Genomic DNA, 11,163 nt, shown 5'->3' with positions numbered 1-11,163 from the left:
AGCCTGCGGGTGCCGTTGGCCATTTGCATCGGGGCGTCGTGTGACAGCGACAGCTCAACCCCCGGCTGTGGAGCAATGGGATGAGGAGGGAAACCAATGGACAGGAGGGAGCCAATGGACAGTGGCTGGGAGCATTGCAAGCGAGCTGTGCCTGTCAACTTGCCTTGCTGCCCCCTTTTCAACCTGATGTTCTACATATCCTCACTGGCTGGGAGGAAGGTCTCTGGCTTTGAGCACTTCCTTCTGGGGCTACCGAAGCAGCACTCCAGGTCCATTCACAAAACCAAAACAGGCTCCTTGAAACTCTTCCAGCTACATCCAGCCCCTGCTTCACGAGCCGGGAAGTTTCTGCTCAACTCAAAGGCTGCTGCTGGAGCTGAGTTATTCCTACTTGGGCAGCACATTCAGGCAAACACTTTGTCAACAGTCCTGGCACCAGCCTCTCCAGGAGTGTTACAGCAAAGTCTCCTCCCCTTCCCCTTGGAGCTTGATATCCTGATAAATGCAGCTACAAGTTTGGTTAGAGTCTGGATAAGCATTTTCTATTTCTCCAGTTACCCGTGGTTTCCATTTCAGTTGAGCCCAGAATTAAGTTGTCTCCACATTACTTGCAGAATAACCCATAACTACTATTTCTGGTAGAGCTTGACATGGCCGTGACCTGTTTTCTACTGGTTAAGTCAGAAGACAGTAGGTCATCCATAGCAAACCAGTGCCTCTCCTCAACCACACACAAGGGCAAAAACATGCCAGGAATGGACCCAAACTCGACCATCACTCTGGGGCTTACACCCAGAGTCATTATTTTCATTAATGTCCACTTCAGGCTTTGAGGCCCCTCCTCTTCTTGCAAAGTGTCTCCCTACTTTTTTCCCTTGGCGAAGATGCTCTCTCCACATTTCACCCACAATCCACCATAGGAGTAGAGTTTTTTATATTAAAAAAAAAAAAAACAAGCCAAGGGCAACTGCTCTCCAGCAGCAAGTAGAAGTGCACATGGTAAGGAGGGGAAATCCAGGTCGTCATGGAGAAGGAAGCTGCAATACCAATGAAATGAGCAGCCCTCCCCTTGGAAAGCCCCTTGTCAAGTTTTCTCTTGGAACCAGCACCCCCGAATCAGCACTCTGGACTTCAGCGCCTCACACCCGGAGATGCTCCTGGAAGAGACAGATAAACTCCAGCCCAACTTCTGCAAAGGACGTAAATCTCAGCAGCTGAAAGAATCGATACTGAAAGGAGTTGTCCTGGGCTAAAATAATCCAGCATTGCTCAGATTTGGGGGGTGAAGGAAAGGTGGGTCGAGCACACAAGCCATGCCCCAGGCTGCAAGGTCACCAAGCCTCCCCCCTGCCAGGTGGAAACGGGGAGGGAGATGAAAGGGCAGTGCACAGGGAGAGAAGAAAGGCTCCGGGAGACACATGAAAGTGAAACCAAGAAGCACAAAGCCATAAAAACCATGAAACCCGCTTTGATCTTTCCTCAGCTTTAATCTCACCTGTCACTTACGACACACACCCTGAAAACTAAAGAGGCCTAAAGACTCAAATCTGTCGCAGGGCATAGCCTTGCGCTGGATCCAGAACATTCCTGAAGCTGTTTGGGTATCTCCCCTCCCTTCCACACCCCACATTCCCATCTTGTTTGGGGCAGCCAGGAGTGAGCATTTCACCTGGCAGTTCTGGCCATGTGGAGTACGAGGAAGGCACTTGGAAAGACGTTTCCCAACATAACCTAAGCACAACAAAATGAGGGACTTTCCTCTTGCCTCAAAGTTGGGGCTGGGGGCACGTGGGCAGCCTAAATGCTGGAATTGTGTACGTACAAGGTTTAGGCTTGCCGTGGCACGAGGCAGCTGTGTAAAAATAAATTTAAAACATATATATATATGTTTTATATATATATGTTTTAAATTTTAAATATATATCAAAAAAGCACCACCTAGGTTCTCATTTTGCAGTGCATGCAGGCTCGGAGCCGGGACCACTAGAGAGCAGCACACACCACTGTCACAGACAGCAGACTAGCAAGGAAAAACTGGATCTGCCCAAGCACCCAGATCGCCGGCAGAGGATCACAATCCGAGCTAATTGACTGTACAGAACAAAGGAATTAACGTCTTTGTAGGTGCTACACGTGCCTGCTCTCATCACAGAAGGGCTTTTTTCCCCTGAAAGGCAGCTTTCAGAAGCATTTCTGAACCACCAGAACTCAGACCTGGAGAAGGACAGAGGAGGTAAGAGCTGAAATCAAAGAAGGGCTTCCTCCTCTTCCAAAACACAGAGGTTGGTGCTCTTTGCTCAATTCCCAGGCAAGAGTAGTAGCAGAACTGGCTTGTCTTGATGTTCTGCAGCAAAGCAGAGTTTAGGGGAGGTTTTTGGGTGGGGAGAGGCATGGAGGCATCCTGGAAATCCAGAAATGCAGGTTAGACCCCGCAGACCCTGCAGCAATGTAAAGGGACCTTGAGGAAGATTGCTGCACCGATCACCCTCAATGTTGCCTTCTTTCTCCTGCATGGCTGGGGGACTCGATGAAATCTACATCACTCCTGTCTTCCCAACGCCAGAGACGTGTTGTTGGCGTACCTAGAGTTTTGCCAGCGGTATGAAGATGCAAGCTGATGTGCCATGCCTTTCCAGCATGTGTGCCCTGGCTCTGTTCCCAGCTGGAAAGCTGGGAGGTGAAGCAGTCCTAAGCTGAGACAGGAGCCTGAGACCGTTCAGCCGCACACCTGGGAACAGCTGGAAGCTGTTAAGTGTGACACAAGTCCAGAAACTCAACAGCTGAGGCTTCCCACTGGGAGCCGCTGGACGAGCAGAGCACAGGCTGCCCCCTTGTATCAGTTTTGTGTGTGATCCCGCCCTGTTCACGGTTAAATCCTGGGAGAGCACACAGTTGGGAACTCTTTACTGAATCCCAAAGAGGAGTGACGATAGCATCCAAGTTTAGCAGAGCTCAGGGCAAACATCTTTCCTAACTTCTCCTGGGTTTGGCATCCTGCAGACACGCTTCCCCCAAGACACTGTTGGATGCTAATTTGCTAAAAGGTAGCACGGGTACCAGCCTGCAGTGCCACACTTTTGCAGAGAGGAAAGATAAAGGACAGAGAGCCTGTGGAAAGGGGCAGCATTTTCCCCAGGGCTCATGGAAGCTGCCTCCTAGGAAGCATCCAGCCCTGGAGACTGGCAGATCTAACCAGCCTGTCTGACACTTATGTCCGAGCCATCCTGAGCCTGGATTTTCCTGTCTGGTATGACTGGTTATCATTCCAGCTGGAGGGGAGTGATACTGGGAAAGCCACCCCATGGGACTGGAGGGCATTCAGCTACTCTGCAGAGAATGCAGAGCTTTGCAGGGAGAGTGGATAAAATGCACTTCCATGCCAAATGTCTTCAAAAGCTGGGAATTTTAATACTTGGGAAATGACAGCCAATGCAAACCAATGCTTTAAGTCTATCCCACTGCTTCAACACTCATCCAAGCCTTCAGAGACAACTGCAACGGGCCCTCCCCAGTTGAATTCGTCATACTAAAGGAAATTGTGTTTATCTGTCCCAAACTCACATGCCTGGGACTGAGAGACCAACAGCAACATGAGTGTGATTCACAGCACATCTCCATCGAGCCCTGCCTCACCCAAAGTGTTTTCTGTGCTGTTGGGTCAGCCTGTGGAAGCGTTTAAAGGTCACAGTCCTAAATGCCATTGAGATATTTTTGCTACTCCAGCTGTATCAGCCCCAGGATTGTGCCTGCACTGTTCCAGGCAAGGAGAGGAAGGGTACTGCATCCTGCCTGGATGCCATCAGACATGTGATGATGTGCAGGAGGTCACACACCCCCCATTCCAGCTCTCTCGCAGCTCCAAGGTGGCACACCTGTGTTCAGAGAGGAGGCAGATGTGCTGCCCGTCACTGCCCCTGCATCACCTCCGTGCCAGGCTCCTGCTGACAACTGGCAGATCTCATGCCCACCTCTCCCCCTTCCCTCCTCCTCTCCTTCAGACCAGGGCAATCCAGGTGAAGGTGCAGACCCAATCACACCTCTGTGTCAGCTCCCGAGCCATCACAGTCCCACCTCCTCACCGGTAACGCCACAGCTATTTGCCCTGCCCAGGTGATATTTCCTGGTGATATTTCCTCTGTTTCTACGCTATTTTCTGAAGTGCTCGAGCTATCAGGGTGTTTGCATAAACAGCAGCACACTCACACCTTCCCTCCCCAGCCTCTCCTAAGGTTAGTCACCCTCCTGCCCAACCTCAAGCCCACGTTCCTACCACACCTACAGAAAAAACCTTCTTTTGAGGAGCACGTAACTAGAGTTAAGTTCTTGCATTTCAGAGTCACAGCAGAGGCCCACTACAGCCACTTGCACATAGAATCACAGACTAGTTTGTGTTGGAAAGGACTTAAACATCACGCAGTTCCACCTTCCATTAGCCCAGGTTGCTCCAAGCCCCATCCAACCTGGCCTTGGATGCTTCCAGGGATGGGGCAGCCACAGCTTTAAGTTACAAGTATTTAAAACTGAAGTAAAAATGCTGTCCTAACCCCAAGGCGCTGCTCTGTAGACAATGGTTCACCGACAAAGACAGGCTGGTTCAAAGACACAATGGGAAAGTTTGCGTGGAAAAAGCAGAATCCTGGCTCGGCTCCTCCATCCACTCAATCTCTCATTATCCGTCTACTTCCAGCATGACAAGACTGGTCAGGCACACAAAATCTTACATGTCTCCCCAGAAAGAGCAAACCCAAAGAAACAAAACACAAAAAACCCAAAAGGCTGTTGCTACAGGTTCACAACAGGCTAACAGCTGCTCTCCACATTGCAACTTTATTAGGGAAAACCAACTCTTCCCTTAAGACCATCTTTTCAACCATTTAGAAAACGGCTGTTGGCACAGAACTCTAACAAAGAGTAAATTTCAACTCAACTGCTTCCCTGACAAGTTGCCCTGACACCAACCAGCCTGTGTTCTTCAAAGTACTGCCTAACAACGCCTGGCCAAGAGAAACACTGTGAAAATAGAGACTTCTGCTTGCCCCTGAAACAAGGTGAGGCCAAGGCATATTTCAGTGAATAAACAAGCTCCTGTTGCAACTCAGTAGGAGCCACCAGAATAAACAACAGCAAAACAATTAGAAAAACTGTGTGTACTTACACATGGAAGTGTGACTGCTATCAGTAACTGTGAGAGGAGCAGTGAAGCAAGAGCCCTGACACCTCTGGAGCCAGACTGTGCTTCCCATGCCTCTCTGCTAAGAAAGGTGGTCCCGGGGTCTCCCACAAGAAGGAGGAAGCTCGCTGCAAGGGCAGCCTCTGCACCTGGGCTCAGCTGGGAACTGCCACACTGCCCAATTCCTTGCAAAGCACTCTCACCTGAAGAGCTGGGGGGGGGGGGGGTTTTTTTTCCCTGCCTCCCTCAGCTACCCGGTGATGGGCAGCAGGTGGAAATGAGTTGAGCTAATGAGAAGAAGACGAGGTACTGACATTTTACCCTCTGAGTCCTCTCCCAGAGGCTTCTGCCACCTCTTCTCAAATGTTTCAGTAAAATTGCTACATCACTGCTGCTTTCACAGGCATAGGAGTACCCTTTCACTTATGCCCTGCTGCTCTCTCCCCTCTTTGTAGCAGAGCTTTTTAACACGTGCTAATCCCTGAAGTCAGAAAGGAGTTTAACATTAAATGCGTGCCCAAGGAGCCAAAAAAACTCAGGATTAACAGGCTCTCCTCTTTCCTTTCATTCTGCTCACACACTCCCAGTGACCCATTTTACGCAGCCCTGAGGGCTGAAGGGGCTCCGCAGCCGGACTTCTCCAAGTCGTTCGTATTTCCACACAGATGCAGCTCTCAGCTTGTTTTTCCCTAACCATGACAAAGAGGATGCACACTGCAAAAGAGGTGGTTTCTCACTATTCCAGCTGCTTTGTGGCAGGTTACCCAGGACAGAGGCAGCCAGAAACAGAGTTCAGAAAAGTCACTAAAACCATCAGTATGCACTGAAAAATATTCAAACTGCCTATATTCAAAGCGGTAGCAGGTTCTCTCTAGGAAAAGCCCCCCCATAGGATTAGTCCCATTCACAGTCCCCCTCTCCATCGGGGGCTGCCAGGCCTGGGCCACGTCTCCTTCATCCACAGTGCAATAAATACCCCAGACAAACACAATGCCTTGGTTTAAAAGAAATCCCCTGACAGGCTGCACGCAGAGGCTTTTCAAGCCTCCAGCACCCTGCAGGCTGCACTTGAAAACCTCTGTCCCGGATGATTTATCCGTCAGGGAGGTGCCTTTTCCCCAGAAGGGCATGGAAATGGTATCACGAGGTTCAAAGAAGCCATCACACTCAGGTACCTTTCCAAATGTGTTTGGAATAGTTTATTTTCAGGCCTTTAATGATAACTCTTACACCCAGAGAATCTGACTTTCTTTCTCTGGCCTTGCTAAGGCCTAGGAAATGGCTTTCACTAAACGCCCACTCCCTGGAAATCATGCTCCAGCCTAGATCCTCGCCCCTGCACTGCCACTCAGCTCTAAAAATGCTGGTGACTAGAGATAAAATGGTCAGAGATTCTCCATCTCACACTTCGTGATCTTTGCTTCTACCTGTCTGCTCAAAACTTTCTGTTAAGACACAAGGTCTGGCCAATTACTCCTGGCTCAATCTATGGCACGGTATTTCCACTTCTGAAATGGAAATCAAGAGACCGGCCCAGGCTCCGAGTGCAGATTTGAATCTTAGACTTCCTGAAGTTCAGGAGCATTCTGACTTCGTTTTCATTTAGCCCACAGGAAGGCAGGACAACTTTGCTTGTTTGTTTCCAAAAACCTTTTACTAAAGAGAAGAACTTGCTCAAGTTAACATTTGCAAAACCCAGGTGCTGATTAGGTATTTTATATCCAAAATCTTCCCTGGGATAACCCTAAAATGTACAAGACCTGAGTTTTGGAGCTTATAAATATCTTCAGAAAGTAGAGGCAGATGGAGGTGTGCAGCGACTGGAAACATCACCCCCTCCGCACATAGGAGGAAAAATGCTGCTCCTGTCTGGCAATCCAAATAACCTCCCTAAACCCCCTCTGCTGGGAACTTGATCAGTCCTACTTGAGCAGTACTTTTCAAGGAATTCCATACCTGTATGCATCTTGTTGAAGGAGCAATCCCTGCTCCAAGAGCAAACCATACAGTGGGACCCCCGCCCAAGTTACTGGTGGAGGTGACAGGTGACCTGCCAGCCTGGGTGAGGTGCTTCCAGGATCCCACAAGGTGGACTGGCAGCTGGAGCACAGACTGGATGTGGTCCAGACTAAACATTTATTGTGAATGTGTCGAAAGATCTGTGGTGAAAGCCAGCCTGTGTAGCTCCCTGCTTCAAGTTTTCCAGAAAAAGTGAGTCCTGGTATCCCTGAGTGACACAACACCACAAGGACTAATCCAGCCCTTTCACTGTTCCGTAGCCAAGGTGACAGCACAAGACTGAGCCTGACAAATGACCAGGCCCAAGCTGGCACAGAGATGTGAGGGGTTTTCCAAGCTGGTGGGAAAGCAGCTTCACTGAGCCGGGTAAATTTCCATAGCCCAGACATGCTTCTCTGAACACAGCCTCTTGAGGTTGGGTTTGAGGCAGGGACAAGAGGAAGGACACCAAAGTGTGTGCTGATGTCAGCCACTTGAAAAAGGACTTTGATCTCCAGAGCTGATGACCCAACACCTCTCAGGAGCAAGACATTTCACAAAGCATTTTATTTGCCTTTTATGTAACAAGGCACACAGGGCATCAGCTGAGGGGTGACAGAGCACTGTCACCTACTACTGCTTATTAAAATAAGACACTCCCTGCTCCCAGCTCAAGAAATGATGCCAAAAGATATAAACTGATCCCAGAGCAGCAATATCGAGCGATGCCCAGTGCAGACTGAAATGCCCCACGTGCTGCAGCATCTGAAAGAAGGGCCTGGAAGGATCTAAAGGAAGAGGAACATGAAAGCTTTGACCCCGGTGAAGCAGAAAATGATTTATGACCAGAGGCAGCAGGGCTTTAACCCTCTGAGGACACAAAGCTGCGTAGGAAGAGTGCAGCCCTGTGACTCCAGGTGCACCTTTTGTTCAGGGATGAATCCAAAGGGCATGCCAAAGGCAAGGCTTCCATGGCAACTGCGGGCAAAGCCCGTTAAACAGAGTAGGAGAGTTAGTGAATTCTGCATTGCACAGTCTCTCTCCAACAAGTGTGGCAGTACTGAAAATTTCCAGATAAACACCATTAAAATGTACATCAATACAGAGTAAATAGGACTTTAGTTAACAGTCAAGCAAGCCTTCAGCTGCTTCCCACAGAAATCCAAAGCCATCCCCATCTTTTATATTGAAAATCACACACTAGGTACAGCTGCAACAGCTGTTCAGCACTCGGCTAACTATGGAAAAGCACTTGACACGTTGCATGACTGACTGTGCCTTCCTCATTGCCTGGTGCAATAAAGTGCACAGGTTTTTCCCACTGGAGCAGAAATCCATGTTTTCACAGGCACTAGGAGCCACACAGTGTCCCTGCATATGGATCAGAGGAGAACACATCATCACGTGTTTGGTGTTAAAGAAAACACCCTGAAAACTAACAGGGAATCAGACAGTGCAAGAGTGAATCCCCAACTTGGACTGGTAAGAATACTCCAACAGCAGTGGGAGGCTGGAGAGGTAACCAATCCAAGTGCACATCCTGAGAACAGAATCAACCCAAATTCCTTCAAAGGAGCCACGTTTTATTTCTCAACTGATACACACAGCTCACGCTGCATTTACAGCACCGACTGCATGCCTTTTCCCGATTGCTCAGGCAGGATAAAGGTGGCAGGATTACATTTAATAGAACCATAAAAGCTTAGGAGATCACAAGGCACCACACAGATCACCTGTGGGCACACTGTGCCAGTATCTCGGGCAAAGAGCTGGCACAGACACCACACCCAGCTTCGGATCGTCTGCGGCACAAACCCTCAGACCACCGGCCTTGGCTTCTGTCATCCTGGCAGGACAAAGCCAGGGATCGCCTCCAGTCCTTTTGCTCCCTACCAGAGTTAATAATTGAGCTCTGGATGCCAAAGGCTTCCTAAATCCCTGACTCAGCCACTGTACATGACAAGACCGCTATTCAGACCGCAGACATGTTTTCAAAAGTTCCTTGGAGACTCGGGATTATAAACTGCACTCTGACCTTTGAAACATTTGACCCACAGCCACGCAAAATCCTTGCAGAACGAGCCTACAGGCCCTTGCAAAGCCAACAGTCTGCAAAGCCTGCTTCCCCACGGGCCCTCGCACATCCAACCTTTCCACAACAGCTCTGCCATTCCCTGCTTCGAGCTGATTTATCCTTGACAACCAAGCACTACAGCAAGGAGCTATTCCTGGCTTTGTTCTACTGAAGGGGAACAAAGGAAGCAAGAGGCTCAGGAATACACAGAAGGTCAACGAGGAAGTGTGTGACAGAGGAAGGAGCCGCCTTTGCCTTGCTAGGCCCAGGACAAAATTTCCCTAGACCACAGGCTACTCTTCTCCTTGACTTCACGGGGTGGAAACAAAGCCAGTGCCGAGGTCTGGAAATCCCATCACAAACATTTCTTCCATTTAGATGTTTAACAGTGTTCACATCTCTGATGAAGAACCTACTTGCCATGGCCAAAAAAAACCCCCACCAGCACTCTTTGAAGGACAAATTAAATGCTTCATTAATTCAAAAATGGTTGAGATTGCAAATCAGAACTAGAACGTACAGGTCTAGAGGCAAGATCACCAATAATTCATGAGTAAAATGCTATGTTTATGCAACACTAAGGATAAGATTTTAATTGCTTATTACTCTAATTGATTTCATTCAGTTGTTATGGCAACTTTCTGCTTTCAGGAGATGTAGTACACCAGCCACAGGCTTACACCAAGAAGCACAGCCATGTGACACCCCACAGCTGCAACACATATTTTAAGATAAATACTACTACTTATGTGCCAAGTTTTTACTGATTCCCGTTATGCTGAGCTTCAAAGCCCTGACAGCCAAGTGGGATCACAAGAATAACTCATTCACCTGTTAGTCCAACCAAAGTAATGGCCTGAGACCGTTCAGTTCTACTCTCCCCTTTCCTGTACAGTGCTCTAAGTGCACAGAGTGCTCCAAGCTCTGACTGACAGGAACATCCTTCTTATTCCACCAGAAAAAAAGAGGGAGCTGTTCAAGACCAGGGTCTGAACACACTGACTGATTTATTCTGAATGATTTATTGCTGTGTGTCACTTGTCATATGTCATCAAGTAGTGAGGAAGTCAAGTTTCCTGTTTAAAAGGCCATTATTATAATTATTTCATTATGGAATGGCAACTCACCAGGAACAGAAGTGCTTCCACTACAGATCCCTCGTGGCCCAGTCCAGCCATGGGAGAGCAGTAGGATAACATCTCAGGATCCTCTCAGAAACCTGTGTCAACTTTCAGCACTATGCTGCCAATAGGCTCAGCAGCATAGGGAGTAATATCCCAGAAACTGGACACAGCCAGTTGTTGTTTCAGGGGATGGCTTCCCCACAAAAAGATTCCCTTTCAGCCGCCTCAGCCCCCACCCAAACCAGTCTTACTGACAGAGCAGTTATGAAAATGAGCACGCATTTGAAATCCCGAGACCGCAAGCCTTCCAAGTTCCACCATGTGGTACAGGCGAGCCCCAAACAGCATTTACAAGCCATGCACACCCCTGCTATTACAAACAAGCCAAACGCCAAAATCCCCGTTCTTTGGGGGAAGCCAGGCAAAGCTCCTCAGGGGGATCGGCAGCTATCTGACCTGGCAAAATCAAAGTTGAGCCTACATCATTGCAACCACAGAACTGAACCCTGCAACGCTCTCCCCAAGCTGATTTACTCCCGTGGGATGAACTTGAAAGGGGCTGAACGGCACACCTCAAGCCTCATTCAGTCTCCCAAGCTGTGCGAGCCCGGGACACGGCCCATGGCGTCCCACCTTCCCCCGAGCACACCTACGCGGGGCGCGCGCTCCGGCCGACTGCCAAGGCAGGTGGGTGCTGCACCGAGGCGACCCAAGCAGGCTCCTTTGAAGTGGAAGCTGAAGGCGTGTTTCGGGTTCAAGGCACTGGCAGGAGCCACAGCACGCAGGCTCCGGTCTGC

Source organism: Corvus brachyrhynchos, unplaced genomic scaffold (assembly GCF_000691975.1).
Source record: "Corvus brachyrhynchos isolate BGI_N302 unplaced genomic scaffold, ASM69197v1 scaffold597, whole genome shotgun sequence".
Classification (NCBI taxonomy): domain Eukaryota; kingdom Metazoa; phylum Chordata; class Aves; order Passeriformes; family Corvidae; genus Corvus; species Corvus brachyrhynchos.
Note: the sequence above shows the minus strand (reverse complement) of the source record.